A 15,533-nucleotide genomic window follows, 5' to 3' on the forward strand; every position below is an offset into this window, starting at 1 on the left:
GTCTCTTGCATTTCCCTACAAGTAATTGAATCTCATATGGAGATGTTTAGTGAAGTACAATGGAAAAAATCGAATGCAACTACACAAGAAATAGTCTGTAACTGTCGTTCGGAATCAGTTTTGCGCGGTGTTAACTGAAACATGGATATCTGACTCATACGGAGTCCGTTTTGGCTCCACAAGTAATCAAAATATTTGTGACGACCAGATGCTTCAAATGATTCTTTCATACGGAACATTTGGAGAACTTTTCTTAAGGAGTTCGTTCAGAAACTTGTATAGAAACTTTCTTAATGAGCACTCGACAAACGCATTTCGAGAAGATACACAAAGTCCCAGCTATGGACCTAGTGCATCATCATAACTAAGGTCTCCTGCATTTCCCTACAAGTAATTGGATCTCATATGGAGATGTTTAGTGAAGTAGAATGGAAAAAATCGAAGGCAACTACACAAGAAATAGTCTGTAACTGTCGTTCGGCATAAGTTTTGCACAGTGTTAACTGAAACATGGATATCTGACTCATACGGAGTCCGTTTCGGCTCCACAAGTAGTCAAAACGTTTGTGAAGACCATATGCTTCAAAGGATTCTTTCATAGGGAACTTTTGGAGAACTTTTCTTAAGGAGTTCGTTCAGAAACTTGTATAGAAACTTTCTTAATGAGCACTCGACAAACGCATTTTGAGACATACACAAAGTCCCAGCTATGGACCTAGTGCATCATCATAACTGAGGTCTCTTGCATTTCCCTACAAGTAATTGGATCTCATATGGAGATGTTTAGTGAAGTACAATGGAAAAAATCGAATGCAACTACACAAGAACTAGTCTGTAACTGTCTTTCGGAATCAGTTTTGTGCAGTGTTAACTGAAACATGGATATCTGACTCATACGGAGTCCGTTTTGGCTCCACAAGTAGTCAAAACGTTTGTGACGACCAGATGCTTCAAATGATTCTTTCTTAGAGAATTTTTGGAGAACTTTTCTTAAGGAGATCATTCAGAAACTTCTAAAGAAACTTTCTTAATGAGCACTCGACAAACGCATTTCGAGAACATATACAAAGTCCCAGCTATGGACCTAGTGCATCATCATAACTTAGGACTCTTGCATTTCCCTACAAGTAATCGGATCTCATATGGCGATGTTTAGTGATGTACAATGGAAAAAATCGAATGCAACTACACGAGAACTAGTCTGTAACTGTCGTTCGGAATCAGTTTAGCGCAGTGTTAATTGAAACATGGATATCTGACTCATACGGAGTCCGTTTTCGCTCCACAAGTAGTCAAAACATTTGTGACGACCAGATCTTCAAAGGATTCTTTCATAGGGAACTTTTGGAGAATTTTTCTTAAGGAGTTCGTTCAGCAACTTGTATAGAAACTTTCTTAATGAGCACTCGACAAATGCATTTCGAGAACATACACAAAGTCCCAGCTATGGACCTAGTGCATCATCATAACTGAGGTCTCTTGCATTTCCCTACAATTAATTGGATCTCATATGGAGATGTTTAGGGAAGTAGAATGGAAAAAATCTAATGCAACTACACAAGAACTAGTCTGTAACTGTCGTTCGGAATCAGTTTTGCACAGTGTTAACTGAAACATGGATATCTGACTCATACGGAGTCTCTTTCTGCTCCACAAGTCGTCAAAACGTTTGTGACGACCAGATGCTTCAAATGATTCTTTCATAGAGAACTTTTGGAGAACTGTTCTTTAGGAGTTCGTTCAGAAACTTGTATAGAAACTTTCTTAATGAGCACTCGACAAACGCATTTCGAGAACATACACAAAGTCCCAGCTATGGACCTAGTGCATCATCATAACTGAGGTCTCTTGCATTTCCCTACAAGTAATTGAATCTCATATGGAGATGTTTAGTGAAGTACAATGGAAAAAATCGAATGCAACTACACAAGAAATAGTCTGTAACTGTCGTTCGGAATCAGTTTTGCGCGGTGTTAACTGAAACATGGATATCTGACTCATACGGAGTCCGTTTTGGCTCCACAAGTAGTCAAAACGTTTGTGACGACAAGATGCTTCAAATGATTCTGTCATAGAGAATTTTTGGAGAACTTTTCTTAAGGAGTTCATTCAGAAACTTCTAAAGAAACTTTCTTAATGAGCACTCGACAAACGCATTTCAAGAACATATACAAAGTCCCAGCAATGGACCTAGTGCATCATCATAACTTAGGTCTCTTGCATTTGCCTACAAGTAATCGGATCCTATATGGAGATGTTTAGTGAAGTACAATGGAAAATATCGAATGCAACTACACAAGAACTAGTCTGTAACTGTTGTTCGGAATCAGTTTTGCGCAGTGTTAACTGAAACATAGATATCTGACTCATACGGAGTCCGTTTTGGCTCCACAAGTAGTCAAAAAGTTTGTGACGACCAGATGCTTCAAATGATCCTTTCATAGAGAACTTTTGGAGAAATGTTCTTAAGGAGTTTGTTCAGAACCTTGTATAGAAACTTTCTTAATGAGCACTCGACAAACGCATTTCGAGAACATACACAAAGTCCCAGCTATGGACCTAGTGCATCATCATAACTGAGGTCTCTTGCATTTCCCTACAAGTAATTGAATCTCATATGGAGATGTTTAGTGAAGTACAATGGAAAAAATCGAATGCAACTACACAAGAAATAGTCTGTAACTGTCGTTCGGAATCAGTTTTGCGCGGTGTTAACTGAAACATGGATATCTGACTCATACGGAGTCCGTTTTGGCTCCACAAGTAATCAGAACATTTGTGACGACCAGATGCTTCAAATGATTCTTTCATACGGAACATTTGGAGAACTTTTCTTAAGGAGTTCGTTCAGAAACTTGTATAGAAACTTTCTTAATGAGCACTCGACAAACGCATTTCGAGAAGATACACAAAGTCCCAGCTATGGACCTAGTGCATCATCATAACTAAGGTCTCCTGCATTTCCCTACAAGTAATTGGATCTCATATGAAGATGTTTAGTGAAGTAGAATGGAAAAAATCGAAGGCAACTACACAAGAAATAGTCTGTAACAGTCGTTCGGCATAAGTTTTGCACAGTGTTAACTGAAACATGGATATCTGACTCATACGGAGTCCGTTTCGGCTCCACAAGTAGTCAAAACGTTTGTGAAGACCATATGCTTCAAAGGATTCTTTCATAGGGAACTTTTGGACTACTTTTCTTAAGGAGTTCGTTCAGAAACTTGTATAGAAACTTTCTTAATGAGCACTCGACAAACGCATTTTGACACATACACAAAGTCCCAGCTATGGACCTAGTGCATCATCATAACTGAGGTCTCTTGCATTTCCCTACAAGTAATTGGATCTCATATGGAGATGTTTAGTGAAGTAGAATGGAAAAAATCGAATGCAACTACACAAGCAATATTCTGTAAGTGTCGTTCGGAATCAGTTTTGCGCGGTGTTAACTGAAACATGGATATCTGACACAGACGGAGTCCGTTTTGGCTCCACAAGTAGTCAAAACGTTTGTGACGACCAGATGCTTCAAATGATTCTTTCTTAGAGAATTTTTGGAGAACTTTTCTTAAGGAGATCATTCAGAAACTTCTAAAGAAACTTTCTTAATGAGCACTCGACAAACGCATTTCGAGAACATATACAAAGTCCCAGCTATGGACCTAGTGCATCATCATAACTTAGGTCTCTTGCATTTCCCTACAAGTAATCGGATCTCATATGGCGATGTTTAGTGATGTACAATGGAAAAAATCGAATGCAACTACACGAGAACTAGTCTGTAACTGTCGTTCGGAATCAGTTTAGCGCAGTGTTAATTGAAACATGGATATCTGACTCATACGGAGTCCGTTTTCGCTCCACAAGTAGTCAAAACATTTGTGACGACCAGATCTTCAAAGGATTCTTTCATAGGGAACTTTTGGAGAATTTTTCTTAAGGAGTTCGTTCAGAAACTTGTATAGAAACTTTCTTAATGAGCACTCGACAAATGCATTTCGAGAACATACACAAAGTCCCAGGTATGGACCTAGTGCATCATCATAACTGAGGTCTCTTGCATTTCCCTACAAGTAATTGGATCTCATATGGAGATGTTTAGTGAAGTACAATGGAAAAAATCGAATGCAACTACACAAGAACTAGTCTGTAACTGTCGTTCGGAATCAGTTTTGCGCAGTGTTAACTGAAACATGGATATCTGACTCATACGGAGTCCGTTTTGGCTCCACAAGTAGTCAAAACGTTTGTGACGACAAGATGCTTCAAATGATTCTGTCATACAGAATTTTTGGAGAACTTTTCTTAAGGAGTTCATTCAGAAACTTCTAAAGAAACTTTCTTAATGAGCACTCGACAAACGCATTTCAAGAACATATACAAAGTCCCAGCAATGGACCTAGTGCATCATCATAACTTAGGTCTCTTGCATTTGCCTACAAGTAATCGGATCTCATATGGAGATGTTTAGTGAAGTACACTGGAAAATATCGAATGCAACTACACAAGAAATAGTCTGTAACTGTCGTTCGAAATCAGTTTTGCGCGGTGTTAACTGAAACATAGATATCTGACTCATACGGAGTCCGTTTTGGCTCCACAAGTAGTCAAAACGTTTGTGACGACCAGATGCTTCAAATGATCCTTTCATAGAGAACTTTTGGAGAACTTTTCTTAAGGAGTTCGTTCAGAAACTTGTATAGAAACTTTCTTAATGAGCACTCGACAAACGCATTTCGAGAACATACACAAAGTCCCAGCTATGGACCTAGTGCATCATCATAACTGAGGTCTCTTGCATTTCCCTACAAGTAATTGAATCTCATATGGAGATGTTTAGTGAAGTACAATGGAAAAAATCGAATGCAACTACACAAGAAATAGTCAGTAACTGTCGTTCGGAATCAGTTTTGCGCGGTGCTAACTGAAACATGGATATCTGACTCATACGGAGTCCGTTTTGGCTCCACAAGTAGTCAAAAAGTTTGTGACAACCAGATGCTTCAAAGGATTCTTTCGTACGGAACATTTGCAGAACTTTTCTTAAGGAGTTCGTTCAGAAACTTGTATAGAAACTTTCTTAATGAGCACTCGACAAACGCATTTCGAGAACATACACAAAGTCCCAGCTATGGACCTAGTGCATCATCATAACTAAGGTCTCCTGCATTTCCCTACAAGTAATTGGATCTCATATGGAGATGTTTAGTGAAGTAGAATGGAAAAAATCGAATGCAACTACACAAGAAATAGTCTGTAACTGTCGTTCGGCATATGTTTTGCACAGTGTTAACTGAAACATGGATATCTGACTCATACGGAGTCCATTTTGGCTCCACAAGTAGTCAAAACGTTTGTGAAGACCATATGCTTCAAAGGATTCTTTCATAGGGAACTTTTGGAGAACTTTTCTTAAGGAGTTCGTTCAGAAACTTGTATAGAAACTTTCTTAATGAGCACTCGACAAACGCATTTTGAGAACATACACAAAGTCCCAGCTATGGACCTAGTGCATCATCATAACTGAGGTCTCTTGCATTTCCCTACAAGTAATTGGATCTCATATGGAGATGTTTAGTGAAGTACAATGGAAAAAATATAATGCAACTACACAAGAACTAGTCTGTAACTGTCGTTCGGAATCAGTTTTGCGCAGTGTTAACTGAAACATGGATATCTGACTCATACGGAGTCCGTTTTGGCTCCACAAGTAGGCAAAACGTTTGCGACGACCAGATGCTTCAAATGATTCTTTCATAGAGAATTTTTGGAGAACTTTTCTTAAGGATTTCATTCAGAAACTTCTAAAAAAACTTTCTTAATGAGCACTCGACAAACGCATTTCGAGAACATATACAAAGTCCCAGCTATGGACCTAGTGCATCATCATAACTTAGGTCTCTTGCATTTCCCTACAAGTAATCGGATGTCATATGGTGATGTTTAGTGACGTACAATGGAAAAAAATCGAATGCAACTACACGGGAACTAGTCTGTAACTGTCGTTCGGAATCAGTTTTGCGCAGTGTTAATTGAAACATGAATATCTGACTCATACGGTGTCCGTTTTCGCTCCACAAGTAGTCAAAACGTTTGTGACGACCAGATCTTCAAAGGATTCTTTCATAGGGAACTTTTGGAGAACTTTTCTTAAGGAGTTCGTTCAGAAACTTGTATAGAAACTTTCTTAATGAGCACTCGACAAACGCATTTCGAGAACATACACAAAGTCCCAGCTATAGACCTAGTGCATCATCATAACTGAGGTCTCTTGCATTTCCCTACAAGTAATTGGATCTCATATGGAGATGTTTAGTGAAGTACAATGGAAAAAATCGAATGCAACTACACAAGAACTAGTCTGTAAGTGTCGTTCGGAATCAGTTTTGCGCAGTGTTAACTGAAACATGGATATCTGACTCATACGGAGTCCGTTTTGGCTCCACAAGTAGTCAAAACGTTTGTGACGACAAGATGCTTCAAATGATTCTGTCATAGAGAATTTTTGGAGAACTTTTCTTAAGGAGTTCATTCAGAAACTTCTAAAGAAACTTTCTTAATGAGCACTCGACAAACGCATTTCAAGAACATATACAAAGTCCCAGCAATGGACCTAGTGCATCATCATCACTTAGGTATCTTGCATTTGCCTACAAGTAATCGGATCTCATATGGAGATGTTTAGTGAAGTACAATGGAAAATATCGAATGCAACTACACGAGAACTAGTGTGTAACTGTCGTTCGGAATCAGTTTTGCGCGGTGTTAACTGAAACATAGATATCTGACTCATACGGAGTCCGTTTTGGCTCCACAAGTAGTCAAAACGTTTGTGTCGACCAGATGCTTCAAATGATCCTTTCACAGAGAACTTTTGGAGAAATGTTCTTAAGGAGTTCGTTCAGAAACTTGTATAGAAACTTTCTTAATGAGCACTCGACAAATGCATTTCGAGAACATACACAAAGTCCCAGCTATGGACCTAGTGCATCATCATAACTGAGGTCTCTTGCATTTCCCTACAAGTAATTGGATCTCATATGGAGATGTTTAGTGAAGTAGAATGGAAAAAATCAAATGCAACTACACAAGAACCAGTCTGTAACTGTCGTTCGGAATAAGTTTTGCGCAGTGTTAACTGAACCATGGATATCTGACTCATATGGAGTCCGTTTCGGCTCCACAAGTAGTCAAAACGTTTGTGACGACCAGATGCTTCAAAGGATTCTTTCATACGAGACATTTGGAGAACTTATCTTAAGGAGTTCGTTCAGAAACTTGTATAGAAACTTTCTTAATGAGCACTCGACAAACGCATTTCGAGAACATACACAAAGTCCCAGCTATGGACCTAGTGCATCATCATAACTAAGGTCTCCTGCATTTCCCTACAAGTAATTGGATCTCATATGGAGATATTTAGTGAAGTAGAATGGAAAAAATCGAATGCAACTACACAAGAAATAGTCTGTAACTGTCGTTCGGCATAAGTTTTGCACAGTGTTAACTGAAACATGGATATCTGACTCATACGGAGTCCGTTTTGGCTCCACAAGTAGTCAAAACGTTTGTGAAGACCATATGCTTCAAAGGATTCTTTCATAGGGAACTTTTGGAGAACTTTTCTTAAGGAGTTCGTTCAGAAACTTGTATAGAAACTTTCTTAATGTGCACTCGACAAACGCATTTTGAGAACATACACAAAGTCCCAGCTATGGACCTAGTGCATCATCATAACTGAGGTCTCTTGCATTTCCCTACAAGTAATTGGATCTCATATGGAGATGTTTAGTGAAGTACAATGGAAAAAATCGAATGCAACTAGACAAGAACTAGTCTGTAACTGTCGTTCGGAATCAGTTTTGCGCAGTGTTAACTGAAACATGGATATCTGACTCATACGGAGTCCGTTTTGGCTCCACAAGTAGTCAAAACGTTTGGGACGACCAGATGCTTCAAATGATTCTTTGATAGAGAATTTTTGGAGAACTTTTCTTAAGGAGTTCATTCAGAAACTTCTAAAGAAACTTTCTTAATGAGCACTCGACAAACGCATTTCGAGAACATATACAAAGTCCCAGCTATGGACCTAGTGCATCATCATAACTTAGGTCTCTTGCATTTCCCTACAAGTAATCGGATCTCATATGGCGATGTTTAGTGACGTACAATGGAAAAAATCGAATGCAACTACACGAGAACTAGTCTGTAACTGTCGTTCGGAATCAGTTTTGCGCAGTGTTAATTGAAACATGGATATCTGACTCATACGGAGTCCGTTTTCACTCCACAAGTAGTCAAAACTTTTGTGACGACCAGATCTTCAAAGGATTCTTTCATAGGGATGTTTGGGAGAACTTTTCTTAAGGAGTTCGTTCAGAAACTTGTATAGAAACTTTCTTAATGAGCACTCGACAAATGCATTTCGAGAACATACACAAAGTCCCAGCTATGGACCTAGTGCATCATCATAACTGAGGTCTCTTGCATTTCCCTACAATTAATTGGATGTCATATGGAGATGTTTAGGGAAGTAGAATGGAAAAAATCGAATGCAACTACACAAGAACTAGTCTGTAACTGTCGTTCGGAATCAGTTTTGCACAGTGTTAACTGAAACATGGATATCTGACTCATACGGAGTCTGTTTCTGCTCCACAAGTCGTCAAAACGTTTGTGACGACCAGATGCTTCAAATGATTCTTTCATAGAGAACTTTTGGAGAACTGTTCTTTAGGAGTTCGTTCAGAAACTTGTATAGAAACTTTCTTAATGAGCACTCGACAAACGCATTTCGAGAACATACACAAAGTCCCAGCTATGGACCTAGTGCATCATCATAACTGAGGACTCTTGCATTTCCCTACAAGTAATCGGATCTCATATAGAGATGTTGAGTGAAGTACAATGGAAAAAATCGAATGCAACTACACAAGAACTAGTCTGTAACTGTCGTTCGGAATCAGTTTTGCGCAGTGTTAACTGAAACATGGATATCTGCCTCATACGGAGTCCGTTTTGGCTCCACAAGTAGTTAAAACGTTTGTGACGACAAGATGCTTCAAATGATTCTGTCATAGAGAATTTTTGGAGAACTTTTCTTAAGGAGTTCATTCAGAAACTTCTAAAGAAACTTTCTTAATGAGCACTCGACAAACGCATTTCAAGAACATATACAAAGTCCCAGCAATGGACCTAGTGCATCATCATAACTTAGGTCTCTTGCATTTTCCTACAAGTAATCGGATCTCATATGGAGATGTTTAGTGAAGTAGAATGGAAAAAATCGAATGCAACTACACAAGAACTAGTCTGTAACTGTCGTTCGGAATCAGTTTTGCGCAGTGTTAACTGAAACATGGATATCTGACTCATACGGATTCCGTTTTGGCTCCACAAGTCGTCAAAACGTTTGTGACGACCAGATGCTTCAAATGATTCTTTCATAGAGAAGTTTTGGAGAACTGTTCTTAAGGAGCTCGTTCAGAAACTTGTATAGAAACTTTCTTAATGAGCACTCGACAAACGCATTTCGAGAACATACACAAAGTCCCAGCTATGGACCTAGTGCATCATCATAACTGAGGTCTCTTGCATTTCCCTACCAGTAATCGGATCTCATATGGAGATGTTTAGTGAAGTACAATGGAAAAAATCGAATGCAACTACACAAGAACTAGTCTGTAACTGTCGTTCGGAATCAGTTTTGCAAGTGTTAACTGAAACATGGATATCTGACTCATACAGAGTCCGTTTTGGCTCTACAAGTAGTCAAAACGTTTGTGACGACCATATGCTTCAAAGGATTCTTTCATAGGGAACTTTTGGAGAACTTTTCTTAAGGAGTTCGTTCGGAAACTAGTATAGAAACTTTCTTAATGAGCACTCGACAAAAGCATTTCGAGAACATACACAAAGTCCCAGCTATGGACCTAGTGCATCATCATAACTGAGGTCTCTTGCATTTCCCTACAAGTAATCGCATCTCATATGGAGATGTTTAGTGAAGTAGAATGGAAAAAATCGAATGCAACTACACAAGAACTAGTCTGTAACTGTCGTTTGGAATCAGTTTTGCGCAGTGTTAACTGAAACATGGATATCTGACTCATACAGAGTCCGTTTTGGCTCCACAAGTAGTCAAAATGTTTGTGACGACCAGATGCTTCAAATGATTCTTTCATAGAGAACTTTTGGAGAACTTTTCTTAAGGAGTTCGTTCAGAAACTTGTAGCGACCCGACCTCAGACGGTCAAGTCTCTGTGCTTAAGTGTCATCCCTGGATCGGTATGCTGACACACACAGTACTCGAGGATTTATAACAGAGGTAAATCACATGTATAAAGTAACGTAAATACTATTACCTCAATCCAAATAGCGGAAGTAACAAGGTCGTGGATTCCCATCAACACCAACGGCAAAGTTGAGTGTAGAAATCGTAACCCTAACGTATCACTTACTCGTCGTAAGATATCCTGCAACATGAAACGTTGCAGCCCGAAAACGGGTCAGCACATGAAATATGCTGGCAAATTCACACCATAGTGAAATGATGAACAAAGGCTATCACTACATGCATATATGGCTGGTGGAAAAGCTCTATGGTTATAATGTTTTTGCGAAAAGCCAATTTTTCCCTACTGCAAAGGAATAAATTTTATTTAACTATCATGGTGGTTGTGAAACATTGAGATGGTTGACAGCATCTCAATCCCAATTAAGTATCATCATTAACCCAACAAAATTAATTAAAGTAACATGATGATGAGATTCACATGATAATCCAAGAACTAGATACTCAAGATGTCCATAACCGGGGACACGACTAATCATGATTAGTTTGTACACTCTGCAGAGGTTTGCGCACTTTTCCCCACAAGACTCGATCTCCTCCGTTGGATTTCTCGCACTACTTGGTGTTTGAGAAACGGATGATCGAGACACAGTCTTTCAAAAGCATTTACTCTCTACTCCGGGCAGACCGTTACACCTACAATCCCCCTACATCTGCTAGTCCACCTCTTCAAGAGCTCAGACAACTTACCCAACTATGCCAGAGCCCATAATGGCTTGTGGCTGCACACGGAAGTTTCTAGCATGAATAATCTTATGATCCCTTTGAGTCTGGGTGGCGGTCCATAGGATGATCACACGGGTACTCCGGGATATCCAAAAATATAGGCAACACTGGGTTCTCCAGGTGCCTCAATCCACCCAGTTGTTTATTTAAGTAGCCACCTTAAGTTGAACCATTAATTAACAATCTCACATCTGTCATGGAAAATTCACTCAAACCCAATCCACGTCTACGAGCATAGCATAGCAGTATAACCATAACATAATAGTAACTCCCAAGGTTTGAATGCAGGGCAATAGGTTCCTACCTCATCAACTACTTCCCAATACCCACATGTTTTCAATCCTACTCATGCAATGTTTGAGGGTGAAACTAATGCATAAAAACTGGGTATGAAAGGGATATGATCAAAGTGTGAACTTGCCTGCAATGTTGATGAAGATGATTCGCACTCATAACTCTTGATAGTTCTACTCGTCACACTCCGTTCAGTCTATCATGAGCGAGCAATAGTAACCACACATAAGCAATCACTCAAAAGATCGGGAAGAACGAAGAAGACAGTTCGGAAAACATCAAAACCAAGCAAATAACTCTTGCAACATAAAACAATTTCTAACAGTACCAAAATTATGTGAATTTGGCCTTATCAGAAAGTTTAGGTCAAGAGCTTCGATTTGCAAAAAGAATCAACTAAATCGGAGTTACGGAACTCAAGTTATGTTCAAAAGAAGTTTGAATATGAATCTGAACAAAATTCGAAAATTTCAAAAAGTTGACGTGACAGGTTAACTAGATAGGTGTAGGCGCTGGTTTCATCTAATTTGGATGAACGAGTAAAAAGTTATGGCTATTTGAAAAATCAGGGCCAAGCTGTTTTACAGAAGAAAAATAGCTACGGCTAAAAGAATTTTAGGTCTAACGTATAAATGCAGAGAACGAATAAATATACCTTTATAAGGTATACAAAAGACGACTTCGGAGTGAGGAGACAACTTCCAAAAGTCCCGCCGGAGAGGAGAGATATATTTTTCTTTAGTGAATCTAGTCAAACCAAAATATTGATTTAACCCGAATCGATGATTTTTGGAAGCTCTATGGGTCTATATTTATAGGTGGAAAGAGGTTTAGGGGTCAAAGTCTAGGCAATGTGGGACTAAACGTAGACGTAATTAAACGAAACAGAGTAGAACCGCATGGACTTGAAGCCTTCGGCCGCCGCACGCGTACACGGGCTGCAGTTTTTTTTAACAAAAATCGGCCTAAGTAAAAAAAATAAAAGGCTGGCTGGGCCTGGCCCATGTAGGAGAGAAGAAAAAATAAAATGATGGGGCGCCCGATGCCACTATGCAGCCCACGTGAGCGACAAATAATTACGGGCCGCATGTATAGTTTTATTTTAAATATTAACAGAAAGGAAAACTGAATAAATAAAAATAAAATAAATTTTTATATAGGCATATAATATATCAAAGAAAAAGATTTCCTACAACATGGGCATTTTTCTAGCATTAAATAAAATCCACAAAAATTAAAATAAATCAAAGAGTGCTACTGCTCTACTAAAATCCAATAAAAATCATTTTCAAAATACCAAAATTAATTCAAATTTATTTCTCTCCAATTTTCTGTTGTTTGGAATCATGTTACCCTATTTTCCATATATTTTTATTTTGGAGAAAAATAATTTGAATAAAACCCAAATACTCCAAATTGAAAATAATTTCCAAAAGGACTTTAAATTAGATCCTTTTAAACTTCCAACTCATATTTAATATGTTTTGAAGAAGTCATTTTATCTTCTCTCATGAAAATCATTGAGTTGCTTGAAGTTTATGAATTGGAAATATTTTCAAATGATATTCAAATATTTTCAACACCCCTTTTCATTTATATAAATGGAAGAAGTCATGTCATCATCTCTCTAGGGTTTTGTATTTGAAAAGAATTTGAATTCACGGAGATCATAAAAGAAAAAATGAAAGTTTGGGAAAGTCCTTTTATTCCCTCTCATTTAACTTCCAAAAAGTTTCGAATTTCACTCAATTTCATTCAATCAATCAAATCTATCTATTTAATATAACATTCCAAAATTTAGAATTTTGGGATGTTACAAAACTTCTATAGAAACTTTCTTAATGACCACTTGACAAACGCATTTCGAGAACATACACAAAGTCCCAGCTATGGACCTAGTGCATCATCATAACTGAGGTCTCTTGCATTTCCCTACAATTAATTGGATCTAAAATGGAGATGTTTAGTGAAGTAGAATGGAAAAAATCGAATGCAACTACACAAGAACTAGTCTGTAACTGTCGTTCGGAATCAGTTTTGTGCAGTGTTAACTGAAACATAGATATCTGACTCATACGGAGTCCCTTTTGGCTCCACAAGTAGTCAAAATGTTTGTGACGACCAGATGCTACAAATGATTCTTTCATAGAGAACTTTTGGAGAACTGTTCTTAAGGAGTTCGTTCAGAAACTTGTATAGAAACTTTCTTAATGGGCACTCGACAAACGCATTTCGAGAACATACACAAAGTTCCAGCTATTGACCTAGTGCATCATCATAATTGAGGTCTCTTGCATTTCCCAACAAGTAATCGGATCTCATATGGAGATGTTTAGTGAAGTACAATGGAAAAAATCGAATGCAACTACACAAGAAATAGTCTGTAACTGTCGTTCGGAATCAGTTTTGCGCAGTGTTAACTGAAACATGGATATCTGACTCATACGGAGCCCGTTTTGGCTCCACAAGTAGTCAAAACATTTGTGACGACAATATGCTTCAAAGGATTCTTTTATAGGGTACTTTCGGAGAACTTTTGTTAAGGAGTTCGTTCAGAAACTTGTATAGAAACTTTCTTAATAAGCACTCGACAAACGCATTTCGAGAACATACACAAAGTCCCAGCTATGAACCTAGTGCATCACCATAACTGAGGTCTCTTGCATTTCCCTACAAGTAATTGGATCTCATATGGAGATGTTTAGTGAAGTACAATGGAAAAAATTGAATGCAACTACACAAGAACTAGTCTGTAACTGTCGTTCGGAATTAGTTTTGCGCGGTGTCAACTGAAACATGGATATCTGACTCATACGGAGTCCATTTTGGCTCCACAAGTAGTCAAAACGTTTGTGACGACCAGATGCTTCAAAGGATTCTTTCATAGGGACTTTTGGAGAACTTTTCTTAAGGAGTTCGTTCAGAAACTTGTATAGTAACTTTCTTAATGAGCACTCAACAAACGCATTTCGAGAACATACACAAAGTCCCAGCTATGGACCTAGTGCATCATCATAACTGAGGTCTCTTGCATTTCCCTAAAAGTAATTGGATCTCATATGGGGATGTTTAGTGAAATACTATGGAAGAAATCGAATGCAACTACACAAGAAATAGTCTATAACTGTCGTTCGGAATCAGTTTTGCGCGGTGTTAACTGAAACATGGATATCTGACTCATACGGAGTCCGTTTTGGCTCCACAAGTAGTCAAAACATTTGTGACGACCATATGCTTCAAAGGACTTTTTCATAGGAAACTTTTGGAGAACTTTTCTGAAGGAGTTCGTTCAGAAACTAGTATAGAAACTTTCTTAATGAGCACTCGACAAACGCATTTCGAGAACATACACAAATTCCCAGCTATGGACCTAGTCCATCATCATAACTGAGGTCTCTTGCATTTCCCTATAGGTAATTGGATCTCATATGGAGATGTTTAGTGAAGTAGAATGGAATAAATCGAATGCAACTACACATGAACTAGTCTGTAACTGTCGTTCGGAATCAGTTTTGCGCAGTGTTAACTGAAACATGGATATCTGACTCATACGGAGTCCGTTTTGGCTCCACAAGTAGTCAAAACGTTTGTGACGACCAGATGCTTCAGAGGATTCTTTCATAGGGAACTTTTGGAGAACTTTTCTTAAGGAGTTCGTTCAGAAACTTGTATAGAAACTTTCTTAATGAGCACTCGACAAACGCATTTTGAGAACACACACAAAGTCCCAGCTATGGACCTAGTGCATCATCATAACTGAGGTCTCTTGCATTTCCCTACAAGTAATCGGATCTCATATGCAGATTTTTACTAAAGTAGAATGGAAAAAATCGAATGCAACTACACAAGAAATAGTCTGTAACTGTCGTTCGGAATCAGTTTTGCGAAGTGTTAACTGTAACATGGATATCTGACTCATACGGAGTCCGTTTTGGCTCCACAAGTAGTAAAAACGTTTGTGACGACCAGATGCTTCAAAGGATTCTTTCATAGGGAACTTTTGGAGAACTTTTCTTAAGGAGTTCGTTCAGAAACTTGTATAGAAACTTTCTTAATGAGCACTCGACAAACGCATTTCGAGAACATACACAAAGTCCCAGCTATGGACCTAGTGCATCATCATAACTGAGGTCTCTTGCATTTCCCTACAAGTAAT

Source organism: Triticum aestivum, chromosome 6D (genome assembly GCF_018294505.1).
Source record: "Triticum aestivum cultivar Chinese Spring chromosome 6D, IWGSC CS RefSeq v2.1, whole genome shotgun sequence".
Classification (NCBI taxonomy): Eukaryota; Viridiplantae; Streptophyta; class Magnoliopsida; order Poales; family Poaceae; genus Triticum; species Triticum aestivum.